The 12,612-nt window shown below is 53.6% G+C and overlaps 1 protein-coding gene across 1 annotated transcript in view; it reads left to right on the forward strand.

Moving 5' to 3' along the window:
* Nucleotides 1-12,612, forward strand: part of LOC149336302 (complement C3-like) — a 103,718-nt gene that overhangs the window by 56,711 nt on the left and 34,395 nt on the right. The gene's annotated exons all lie outside the window — the stretch shown is intronic.

Consider the following 12,612-nt stretch of genomic DNA (forward strand, 5'->3'; position numbering starts at 1 on the left):
ACACGCACGGAAACCCAACGCCAATTACATAGGGCCTTGCACAACTTTACAGGAACGACAAAACAACTAGCGCACACGCTCAGGGATCGCTACCTGTGCACCACTAAGGACCCCCGGCAGGCGGCGTACTCGTATGCAGGCGAAGAGAACACGGAGCTGGACAAGCCGTTCCAGCTCCACGACCTCCGGGCGGCCTTGAGCAAAATGAAGCGGGGCACTGCACCCGGGCGCGACAAGGTTACGGTCAAGCTCTTGGCCAACCTTCCCGACGCAGCCTACGCCGCGCTCCTCAAATACATCAATAGCATTTGGGACGGAGAGACTCCTCTCCCTCTCGATTGGAAATCGGCTCTCGTGACCTTTATTCCGAAAGCCGGCAAACCTATTGATGTGGAGAACCTTCGCCCCATCTCCCTCACGTCTTGTGTCGGCAAGCTGATGGAGACGATGGTGCGCGACAGACTCTCCGATTTTCTAGAAACACAGCACACTTTCGCGGACACCATGTTCGGTTTTCGCCCTCACAAGTCTGCACAGGATATACTTCTGCAGCTTCACCACGACATCTTAGATCCTGTCGAATGTCCCCACAACGACAAGGTGGTCCTGGCCTTGGATCTTAAAGGCGCATTCGACAACGTCAAACACGAAGTAATCCTGGACCACCTCAGTAACACCAACTGTGGCCACAAAACATTCAACTACATAAAACAATTTCTTACAGACCGTCAAGCCTACATACGCATACAAGATGCGGAACACGGGCCATACACCATCGGCTCGAGGGGAACACCTCAAGGCGCGGTCCTGTCTCCCCTCCTCTTCAATTTGGCAATGCTTCATCTTCCCTCCAAATTGTCCTCTTTGCCCGGGATACATCACGCTCTTTATGCGGATGACATTACAATCTGGGCCACGCAAGGTAACCTGGGCCACATGGAATCCTGCCTGCAAGCAGCGGCGACCCTAGTCGACGACTACGCGGCCTACTGCGGACTCCAGTGCGCCCCGTCGAAATCAGAATTTGTGCACATACGTCCCTCCCCTCGGGACACAACCCCGCTTTGCATCAGTCTCCCCTCGGGACCGATCCGGGAGTCCAAGGAGATCCGCGTCCTTGGTCTCTTCATACACCACCAACGCAGAGTCGACACCACCCTAGCCAAACTTCGCACGGTGGGAGACCAGGTGGGCCGCATGGTCCGCCGGGTCTCCAACAAGCGGGGCGGATTACGAAGCAAGGATGCGCTGCGGCTTGCCCATGCTTTCGTAACGAGTAGAATCCTCTACTCAACCCCCTACTTGCACCTGCGCAAACATGATGATGACCAACTGGAGGTCATCCACCGGAAAGTCATCAAGCGGGCTCTCGACCTCCCGGTCACCACGTCCAACCAGCGACTTCTGGCCTTGGGCGTGGTGAACACATTTCGGGAGCTTCGAGAGGCCCACTTAGTCAACCAATACACGCGTCTTGCAGAGACCACGTCCGGTCGCCGCCTCTTGGACCGGCTACACATCAAACATGACTACCATATTGAGGAAAGGGAGAGAGTGCCAGCACCCTGGAGACGCGCCCTCCGGGTCCGACCCCTTCCCCGCAACATGTCCAGAGAAGACCATAGCGGTCGTCGCCAGGCGCGCGCGGAAGCGTTGGCGCGATACTATGGTAACCAACAACATGTGTATTACGTGGACGTTGCCGGCCCACACCACGGGGTGTGGTACACGGCCGCAGTCGTACACAACACAAACACAGTCAACGGGCTCACTTTCAAAGCCTACAGCGCAACACACGCGGAGGAGATTGCCATTGCTCTTGCTCTCACTACTCCCAAGTCGAAACACATCATCACCGACTCGCGAGGGGCCTGTCGGAACTACGAGTTGGGCTGGGCTCCCCCGCTTGCCTGGCGCATACTGGAATATAGCTGTCGATCTGAAGATCCAACTCCACGCAACCTGATTTGGGCCCCCGGTCACCAGGGACTCCAGGGAAACGAACAGGCCGATCAGGCCGCCCGCGCACTCTCTCCCCGGGCTATCTCCCTGTCCTTGGAAGGGTACTCCCAATCAGACAATCTGGCCATTACATTCAAACAAATCACCGATTACTACAAGGAGGAGCACCGGCGCTACCCGGCCCCTTGTAAGGGTCTGGATCGCGCTGACGAGCGCCTCCTCATCAAAATTCTTACTAACACTGTACTGTGCCCGGCGGTGCTTAAACATTTCAATACATCCTTTGATGGCGCGTGCCAGTTCTGTGGGGAGGTGGCTGACACCTTCCACATGGTTTGGGCGTGTCAGTCAAACCCATCTATCCCCCCCAACCCCAACCCCACCAGAGAGGACTGGGAGGCGGCCCTGCTCGGCTGTCAGGACCTAAAGACCCAAAAGGCCTTGGTTCACCGGACGCGGGCGGCGTTGCTTGCCAATGGGGCCCCGGAATAGGGGCTCCACCTAGTATTGTTAGGGGAAAGGGCCAATAGGGCCTACCCCAATCACCTCTCTGTAAATATTTATTGTATTATAAATGTTTTTCACCACCACCACCAAATGGAAGACAGGTTTCGCATCCCAGAACTGTAGAGGCGTGCCCTCCACGTGTGGCCTCTTCCAGCAAACATGTCACACGAAGACCATAATGGTCGGCGCTTGGCACGAGCGGAAGCGCTAGTCCGAGATTATGTCAACAAAACAGGTGTATACTACGTGGACGCCTCCCGTCCTCACCACGGGGGAGGGTACACGGTCACGGTGGTTCGCAACAGCAGCACAGTTAACGGCCTCACCTTCAGAGCCAGCAATGCAACGCAAGCAGAAGAGGTCGCGATTGCTCTCGCGGCCTCACATTCCGATTCAAAATACATAACCACCGACTCGCGAGGGGCCTGTCGGAACGTCGAACAAGGCTGCACTCCCTTCCTAGCCTATCGAATCTACCGAAATGAAATTGCATACGGGATACGGACCCCGCACACCGTTACCTTATATGGGCCCCTGCTCATCAGGGTTTGGCAGGAAACGAGCCAGCAGACGCAGCCGCCCGCGCGCTCTCTCACCGGGCTGTTTTCTCCTCCTTGCCCGATCAGGAACCCGATCCTAATCCGATGTATACCTTCAAAGATATTACAACCTATTATCAAGACAGTCATCGCCTTTACCCTAGCCCATGTAAAGGCCTGAAGAAGACGGATGAGCGGCACCTTCTCCGCCTTCTCACCAATACTTTGCTGTGCCCGGCAGCGCTAAAACATTTTGACCCCTCCTTTAGCGGCAGCTGCCCACACTGTAGTGCAGTGTCTTCTGACACCTATCACATGGTGTGGGCCTGCCCCTCCATCCCGGGTATTCCCCCATCCCCAACCCAACCGGGGAGGACTGGGAGGCGACCCTGCTCGACTGCCACGACTTACAGGCCCAACAAGCCTTAGTCGGGCGCGCCCGGGCGGCGGCCACCGCCACTGGGGTCCCATTCTAGGGACCGCCACCTAGTGCTTGTGAGGATCAGTCCCTTAAGGGCTCATCAAAACATACCTATTGTCCATTCTTAATAAAAATGTTTTCACCACCACCACAACGGTGAGCGAACTCTCGCGAGACCATTAACTGCCACCTACTAGGGTGGCAGGGTGCGTGGGGACTTTAATGTAGATGTAAAGACGAACAGGAATTTCTCACAACTTATGCGGGAGAACACCCTGTTCCTCTCGCTCGTAACGCCTCCTACAGCCGTGACAACCTCGCGAAATACTTGCGCAGACTTTGTCTTTGAGAACCAGGCATTGGTGCTGCAAGTCGAGCATATATCCATCTATTTCTCCAACCACAAAGTTTACTGCATGACAATCAAGAACTCTTAGTGCAGTGTTTCTCGAAGAAGGAATATGTGTGAAAAATAACAAATTGTCTGCAATTGTATATGTCTTGCTTGAATTCTTTGCCTCAATCTATCGAAAAGCTGGAACAGCTGAAAAGCTGCGCTCAAATTTTGCATTAGGAAGTAACGCAATCGTCGGCAATTTTTTGTAGCGTGAGCTACACTGGCCGAGGTGGAGCAGTTTCGCGTGGCTCCTGGCGAGCCATGCTGCGCATGCGCGAGGAGCAACTGTCGTCACTACGCACAGCTGGCGTGCCACGCCGCACGCGCTCGCCTTTCTTTCCTTAAAATGATCGGAGTGGAAAACGCTGACAACGCCAACGCCAATGAACACAATGAACTCCGACGGCCTGCGGTAACATTGGTAAATTGGTTTTTGAGGAAAGGAAATGGAGCAGTATCTCTCACACATATCTCGACGGACACCTGAACCACGCCGTAAGGGAAGGGAGGAAGATGGGTGACAAAGAGAGAAAGGGGTGCCGTAGTGGACGTCTCCGGAATAATTTCGACCACCTGGGGATCTTTAACGTGCACTGACATCGCACAGCACGCGCAGCGCCGTGTTTCTGGCACAACGTTGTCAATGCCAACACATGCAGTGCACATCTGTCACCACCGCCACTTAGCTTAAAGCATGATTGAGGTGTCTACTGTTCCAAGAGGGTATGCATCTTCCCTATAGTTCAGGTGTCTACCGAGGTGTGGACACCTCGCCCTCACCTCACGTATATCCTGGCATAGCAGAGCTAATCCAATGCCACTGTTTTTTGTTGAGTTGTTTGCTTGCTGTGTAAGAAATAAGTATATTAAAAAACTGTGCTGCACGATTTGAAATGAACTTGTAAGTGCTTATTTTATAGGTAACATTTTTGCTTTGTAAGTCATGCTTGCGAGGCTACACACTCGGCGAACGAAGTGTAATGTGTCCACGCACTCCAAATGGACTGCTCACTCCTGCTAGTGACACTTCACATGCCCAGTTTGTCTTCGTTAGGTGGGTGAGTGATGCGCTGGTGGACGCTTCGGTGTGTGTTCCGGCCGCCGGCTTGCGTCGGTGGCCGGTGTGTGACCTTTCGACGTACTGTTTTGTCAAGGTGTCCTTCGGCTGGCGGGCGCCTCATTATGGTGAGCCAGCCACCTACAAAGGCTCTGGCCTTTGATGTTGTCGTCCCTGAGGGGGCTAGTCCGGAGGATGTCGTCGATGCGACAGCCTCCGTTGTTGGATTGGAGGAAGTGTACTGCGTCCAGCACTTCGGTGGACGCAACTACCAAGTCACTGTGAAAAGTGAAGCCGCCATGGCTAAAATCGTTGAAGCTTCCTGCCTCACCATCGGCAAGGAACGCGTCGCCATCGTTCCCCTGAGCCCGCAAGTGACCCAGGTGACTGTTCTTTTTCTGCCCGCACGTGTACCCAGTGACGCCCTTGCCAAGGCTCTCTCCCCTTTTGGCAAGGTGCTGCACATCAGTCGCGGCGTCATGGGATCGCGTCCCACTGTCACCACCGGGACCCGCTACGTGCGGATTGAAATGAAACCAGAGTCACCCGTACCCAACTACATCAAGGTCGCGGGCCACCGCGTGACGTGCGACTACAAGGGCATGCAGCGCGTTTGCCGGCGTTGCGGGTCCACTGCGCACTTCAGGGCACAGTGCACGGCTCCTTTCTGCGCCCGCTGTGGGGTCTTTGGGCACCAAGGCCAGGGTTGCGTGCTGCCATGTCGTCGTTGTGGTGATCCGCACGCTACTGTGGCGTGCGCTATCAGGCCCTCGTACTCGGAGGCTGCGGCCCGCCCTGCGCCCCCGCAGGCCGCTCAGGGAGCGGTTGAAGCCATCAAGGAGACCGGCGGGTCCAACACCGCCGCCGTTACGGTTGCTTCCACTGCGTCTCAGCGTCGCTACGTGGAAGAGCCGGAGTCTGCTGTTGATGCGTCCTGTGCTGCACCAAGCGAGCAGACAGTAAAGGTTCCTGCTGCGTCAGCCTCAATCTCTCCGAGCGTCCCTGATGAGACAGGGGCCGAGCCTACTGTGTCCCTGGAAAAATCTGAGGCTGAGAACGTGCCACCCTCGGAGCCCGCGCTAGAGCCCGCGGCCAGCGTTGCGGTTCTGAGCAGGGACGCCGACATAGCTAAGGTCCACGGTGACGACAGCAGCTTGACGTCCTCGGCCTCTTCAGTCAACCTCGTCATTGACGAGACTGTCATCACGCCTGAGGAGGACCCGACGCCGCCATCGTCGTCTTCGTCATCGCTTGTACGAGAGCCAAGATCATCTCCAGACGCTGACCCTGTGCAGTCGCCGTCCTCTTCAACATCGAGGATCAGCGCTAGCACTTCTAGCGAAGAGTCGTCGGATATTGAGATGGTCGCTTTAAGTTCGAGCTTAAAGCGTCCACATGCGTCGACTACGGACTCGGACAATTCTGCCGGTCGGCCAAGGAGGCCTCGTGCCTCCTGTGGTCCGACCCTCCGCAAAACGTGAGGTGGTTTAGCGCCGTTCGCGGCGCGCTTTGTATTGCCTAAGCATCACGACTGTTCAGGTTTCATTTTTCATTTCCAAAATGACTAACCTTCAAATTATTACTCTTAACGTGCAGGGGTTCCGCAGTGTTTTGAAGCAGGCAACGGTGGTCGCATTCGCTCGTTCCTCGGGTTGCGATATCGTCTGCCTGCAAGAAACCAATTTTTTTCGTCTCAGTGACGTGTTGAAATTCAAGCGTAGGTTTGGCGTCGATGCCTTCTTTTCGTACGCCAGCACGCGTTCTAGCGGCGTTGGCGTTCTTGTTTTAAACCGCTCACTGTTGCGCGATCATCATGTTACCTACGATGCGCTTGGACGCGTGTTGGCGTTCGACTGCACGTTTAACGCACTTCACCTGAGAATTCTTTGTATTTATGCGCCTGCGCATTCCAATTTGGTAAACGCATTCTTTAAAGATTTAGATGCGTATTTTCTTGGAGGGCGTAAAGTTGTGATGTTGGGCGATTTCAACTGCGTGCTCGATACGGTCGCCGATGTGCAAGGCCCTGGTAGGGGTAGGCCAGGCTGGAATGCGCGTGAGTTGCGCCGCTTAGCGAACCATTTCATGCTCACGGACGCGTATGAGCTCCTCTATGGCAACGTCTTTGTGTGAACTTGGCGTCGCGGGTTATCGTCGAGTAGGCTAGACAGGGCGTACGTTCCGGCGAACCTTTCGCGGTCAGTGTGTGTAGCTAATGTACTGACGCTGCCATCCTCGCCGGTGCACATATCAGACCACCGCCCTTTTCTTCTATCACTCACGGTTCCGGCGCCTGCAGTATCACCCCATAGACCATGGCGGTTGGATGTACGCATACTTCACGACGCCAGCACTAAAGAGGGGCTCACACGGGTCTTGCGTTTTTCGGTTGTTGGGGCGGTGCCTGGTGACTGGGACCGTCTGAAGGAGCAGTGGCGTCACCATTGCGCCGCATCTGGTCGAGCCCTTAGGGCTCGCGTGTCAGATGAGGTGCGTGTGGTGACGGCGAAGCTACGTATTGCTCAACGCACCCCGTCACCTTCGTCGCTTATGTGCGCATGGAAAGAGGAGCTTTCGGAGCGCCTACAGCGTCTTTTACGTGCCTCCTCTTTGACAGCGGCTGCATGGCGTTGTCGACGCAGTCCAACTGCTCATCCTGAGGTGCTTCGGTAGGCCCGCCAAGAGCTGTTGTACACTCAAGGTGCCCCTGCGTTTACATCTTCCGCCGGGGCTACGTCCCAACCAGGTGGCAGGAATTTCAGTGCGTTTTTTAGCCATTTCAGGGGTATTGCTCAGTCGGTCATTCTAGTTGATCGCAATGTCGTTTCCGCAGCCCCATTTTTAGCAGGCTTGCCGCAGGTTTCAACTGAACACCATGACGGCCTTATGGCTGTGGCAACAACAGATGAAATCAAGGAGGCGTTGGACTCCATGAAACGAGGCTCAGCGCCTGGTCCAGACGGCCTTCCTGTGGAGTTCTATTTAGAATTTTGGGATATTGTGGGCCCTATTTTCTCGGAAGTATTAAAAATATGCTTTACTGAGCACATATTTCCTGAATCATTCAAAAGAGGCCACATTGTCCTTATTCCTAAAAAGTCTCCTATGTCGACATGTCCGGCAGATTGGCGCCCTATCACCCTGCTAAATTCAGATTACAAATATTAGCAAAATTACTCGTTCGTCGTCTACGAGCTCTCCTCCCGTCACTTATTTCCTGCCACCAGGTTTGCTCCATCCCAGGCCGTGAAATACACAGTTTATCTTCTTTAACGCGCGACATCCTAGCGTATACTTTACGACGGCGCGCACAGGGTCTTCTTGTTTCCCTTGATCAGGAAAAGGCGTTCGACCTCTTAGAGCACGAGTACATTTACGGGATGCTGGATGCTTTCGGCTTCCCACCTTCTTTCGTGCTTCTCATTAAAGAGATGTACAGAGATATTTCAAGCACTCTGTTCCTCGATGGCCGGGAAAGTACCGCATTTGATGTTCGCCGCGGCGTCCGTCAAGGTTGTCCGCTCTCCCCCCTTTTGTTTGTCTTAGCATTAGAGCCTTTCCTCTTGGCAGTCAATCGCCACTCCTTTATTAGAGGTCTGGCTTTGCCAGGCAGCGAAGCGGTACGCGTCACTGCTTATGCAGACGACATCACTCTGTACTTAGCTGATGAACGCAGCCTGCTTGAAACTTTAAATGTTTTCCGTGAGTACGCCTCCTTGTCTGGGGCTGCTCTTAATTACTCGAAGAGTTGTTACTTTTTTGTGGGGTCTTCCCAGACTCGTATTACATCTTCAATACCTTTGCAGTGGTGCGCGCAGATGCGCATTTTAGATGTGACCTACGACTGTGCTGGAATATGGAATGGTGTGTGGTCTTCGGTCGTCGAAGACATTACAGCTCGTGTGCGAAGGGCGCAGACATTCGAGTTGCCTCTGCTTGAGAGGCGCTACCTGGTTCAGTCCGTCATACTTGGTGCCTTCTGGTACCTCTGCTACACTGTTAAACCACCCCTCCGTGTCATAAGGCGAGTGCAAACTACAGTTTTTTCGTTCTTTTGGTCAGGCGGAACCGAGCTTGTAGCCCGTGCTGTTCTTGGACAACCACGGGAGAGAGGAGGGTTTGCCTTTCCAAATTTGTCCGTCACGTCCTCGCTGTTAGCGTTGAAGAGTCTTTTGCGTATCCTGCTAGGAAACGCATCTCCGGCGCGAATCCTGGCTCGGTACTTTTTGGGCTCTTCTTTACGCTTTTTGGATCCGGCGGCCCCTGTTAATCATGGACCCCAGTCAGAGCAACCTACCGCTTTCTACGCTTCATCAGTGGCCTTTTACAGGCATGTAAGAGCAGTAGCACCTGCTGTCAACATCGTTGCAGACCGTGTGGTGGACATTATGGGCACACTATTGTTACCTGTTGTGCCGGCGTCTCGCCGCTCACCTATGCGCCGCGTTCAGTGGGCGCGTTTAGCGTCGACACCTCTCCCAGATCATCTACGTGACTTTGTCTGGAAACTTGGCTGGGCAGTTCTCCCTACTTGTGATCGGTTAGAGCGGTGGGGTGTGTTACGCTCCAGTACCTGTCCGAATTGCCCGCTCCCGGAATCTAATCGCCACGCTACAGTCACCTGTGTTGTAGCGCGTGTCTTTTGGCGCGCGGTTCATGCGGGATTTCGTGGGCAGGGCATTTCGTGCTTCGTCTCCCGCGGCCGCTTCCCCAGCGGCCGTTTTGCTCGCCTGTTAATAGTTGCAGGTCTTTTTAGTTTATGGCGCAGTCGATGCGCCGCGGTCGCTAGTGGCTTTCGACGCCGCGCTGTGTGGCCAATTCTCGGCCGTCTCCGACGGGAGCTGATTAGTTTTTTGTCCGAGGAACTCTTTTTCTTGGGTGAGGAAGAGTTTCTCCGACAATGGTCATGCCCATTTATTTCTGTTAATAACGGTCGTCTTGCCTTGGTTTTTAGGCCAAACTGGCGCTAAGGTCTCCTTTTCAATGTTTCAATGACTAATTATCGACTTTTCGCTCTTCTGTCAATCGGTATATATGCATTCTAATTTTACATTGGCCATTCCTGTTAGTTACTTAGAAATGTTTATGGTACCTGTTTAATTGGCTCACCTTACATGCTTAATGTCATGTTAATGTGAATGTATCTTGTAACCTTGGCATGTGTACATATGTAAATAAATTTTTTCTAAACATCTTCAATACATCTTCAATACCTTTGCAGTGGTGCGCGCAGATGCGCATTTTAGGTGTGACCTACGACTGTGCTGGAATATGGAATGGTGTATGGTCTTCGGTCGTCGAAGACATTACAGCTCGTGTGCGAAGGGCGCAGACATTCGATTTGCCTCTGCTTGATAGGCGCTACCTGGTTCAGTCCGTCATGCTCCGTGCCTTCTGGTACCTGTGCTACACTGTTAAACCACCCCTCCGTGTCATAAGGCGAGTGCAGACTACAGTTTTTTCGTTCTTTTGGTCAGGCTGAACCGAGCTTGTGGCCCGTGCTGTTCTTGGACAACCACAGGAGAGAGGAGGGTTTGCCTTTCCAAATTTGTCCGTCACGTCCTCGCTGTTAGCGTTGAAGAGTCTTTTGCGTATCCTGCTAGGAAACGCATCTCCGGCGCGAATCCTGGCTCGGTACTTTTTGGGCCCTTCTTTACGCTTTTTGGATCCGGCGGCCCCTGTTAATCATGGACCCCAGTCAGAGCAACCTACCGCTTTCTACGCTTCATCAGTGGCCTTTTACAGGCATGTAAGAGCAGTAGCACCTGCTGTCAACATCGTTGCAGACCGTGTGGTGGACATTATGGGCACACTATTGTTACCTGTTGTGCCGGCGTCTCGCCGCTCACCTATGCGCCGCGTTCAGTGGGCGCGTTTAGCGTCGACACCTCTCCCAGATCATCTACGTGACTTTGTCTGGAAACTTGGCTGGGCAGTTCTCCCTACTTGTGATCGGTTAGAGCGGTGGGGTGTGTTACGCTCCAGTACCTGTCCGAATTGCCCGCTCCCGGAATCTAATCGCCACGCTACAGTCACCTGTGTTGTAGCGCGTGTCTTTTGGCGCGCGGTTCATGCGGGATTTCGTGGGCAGGGCATTTCGTGCTTCGTCTCCCGCGGCCGCTTCCCCAGCGGCCGTTTTGCTCGCCTGTTAATAGTTGCAGGTCTTTTTAGTTTATGGCGCAGTCGATGCGCCGCGGTCGCTAGTGGCTTTCGACGCCGCGCTGTGTGGCCAATTCTCGGCCGTCTCCGACGGGAGCTGATTAGTTTTTTGTCCGAGGAACTCTTTTTCTTGGGTGAGGAAGAGTTTCTCCGACAATGGTCATGCCCATTTATTTCTGTTAATAACGGTCGTCTTGCCTTGGTTTTTAGGCCAAACTGGCGCTAAGGTCTCCTTTTCAATGTTTCAATGACTAATTATCGACTTTTCGCTCTTCTGTCAATCGGTATATATGCATTCTAATTTTACATTGGCCATTCCTGTTAGTTACTTAGAAATGTTTATGGTACCTGTTTAATTGGCTCACCTTACATGCTTAATGTCATGTTAATGTGAATGTATCTTGTAACCTTGGCATGTGTACATATGTAAATAAATTTTTTCTAAACATCTTCAATACATCTTCAATACCTTTGCAGTGGTGCGCGCAGATGCGCATTTTAGGTGTGACCTACGACTGTGCTGGAATATGGAATGGTGTATGGTCTTCGGTCGTCGAAGACATTACAGCTCGTGTGCGAAGGGCGCAGACATTCGATTTGCCTCTGCTTGATAGGCGCTACCTGGTTCAGTCCGTCATGCTCCGTGCCTTCTGGTACCTGTGCTACACTGTTAAACCACCCCTCGGTGTCATAAGGCGAGTGCAGACTACAGTTTTTTCGTTCTTTTGGTCAGGCTGAACCGAGCTTGTGGCCCGTGCTGTTCTTGGACAACCACAGGAGAGAGGAGGGTTTGCCTTTCCAAATTTGTCCGTCACGTCCTCGCTGTTAGCGTTGAAGAGTATTTGGCGTATCCTGCTAGAAAACGCGTCTCCGGCGCGAAACCTGGCTCGTTACTTTTTGGGCCCTTCTTTACGCTTTTTGGATCCGGCGGCCCCAGTTAATCATGGACCCCAGTCAGAGCAACCCACCGCTTTCTACGCTTCATCAGTGGCCTTTTACAGGCATGTCAGAGCAGTAGCACCTGCTGTTAACGTCGTTGCAGACCGTGTGGTGGACATTATGTGCACGCTATTGTTACCTGTTGTGCCGGCGTCTCGCCGCTCACCTATGCGCCGCGTTCAGTGGGCGCGTTTAGCGTCGACACCTCTCCCAGATCATCTACTTGACTTTGTCTGGAAACTTGGCTGGGCAGTGCTCCCTATTTGTGATAGGTTAGAGCGGTGGGGTGTGTTACGCTCCAGTACCTGTCCGAATTGCCCGCTCCCGGAATCTAATCGCCACGCTACAGTCACCTGTGTGGTAGCGCGTGTCTTTTGGCGCGCGGTTCATGCGGGATTTCGTGGGCAGGGCATTTCGTGCTTCGTCTCCCGCGGCCGCTTCCCCAGCGGCCGTTTTGCTCGCCTGTTAATAGTTGCAGGTCTTTTTAGTTTTATGGCGCAGTCGATGCACCGCGGTCGCTAGTGGCTTTCGACGCCGCGCTGTGTGGTCAATTCTCGGCCGTCTCCGGTGGGAGCTGATCAGTTTTTTGTCCGAGGAACTCTTTTTCTTGGGTGAGGAAGAGTTTCTCCGA

The sequence above is a fragment of the Amblyomma mixtum genome, chromosome 7 (assembly GCF_055824585.1).
Source record: "Amblyomma mixtum isolate Tamu chromosome 7, ASM5582458v1, whole genome shotgun sequence".
Taxonomy (NCBI): Eukaryota; Metazoa; Arthropoda; class Arachnida; order Ixodida; family Ixodidae; genus Amblyomma; species Amblyomma mixtum.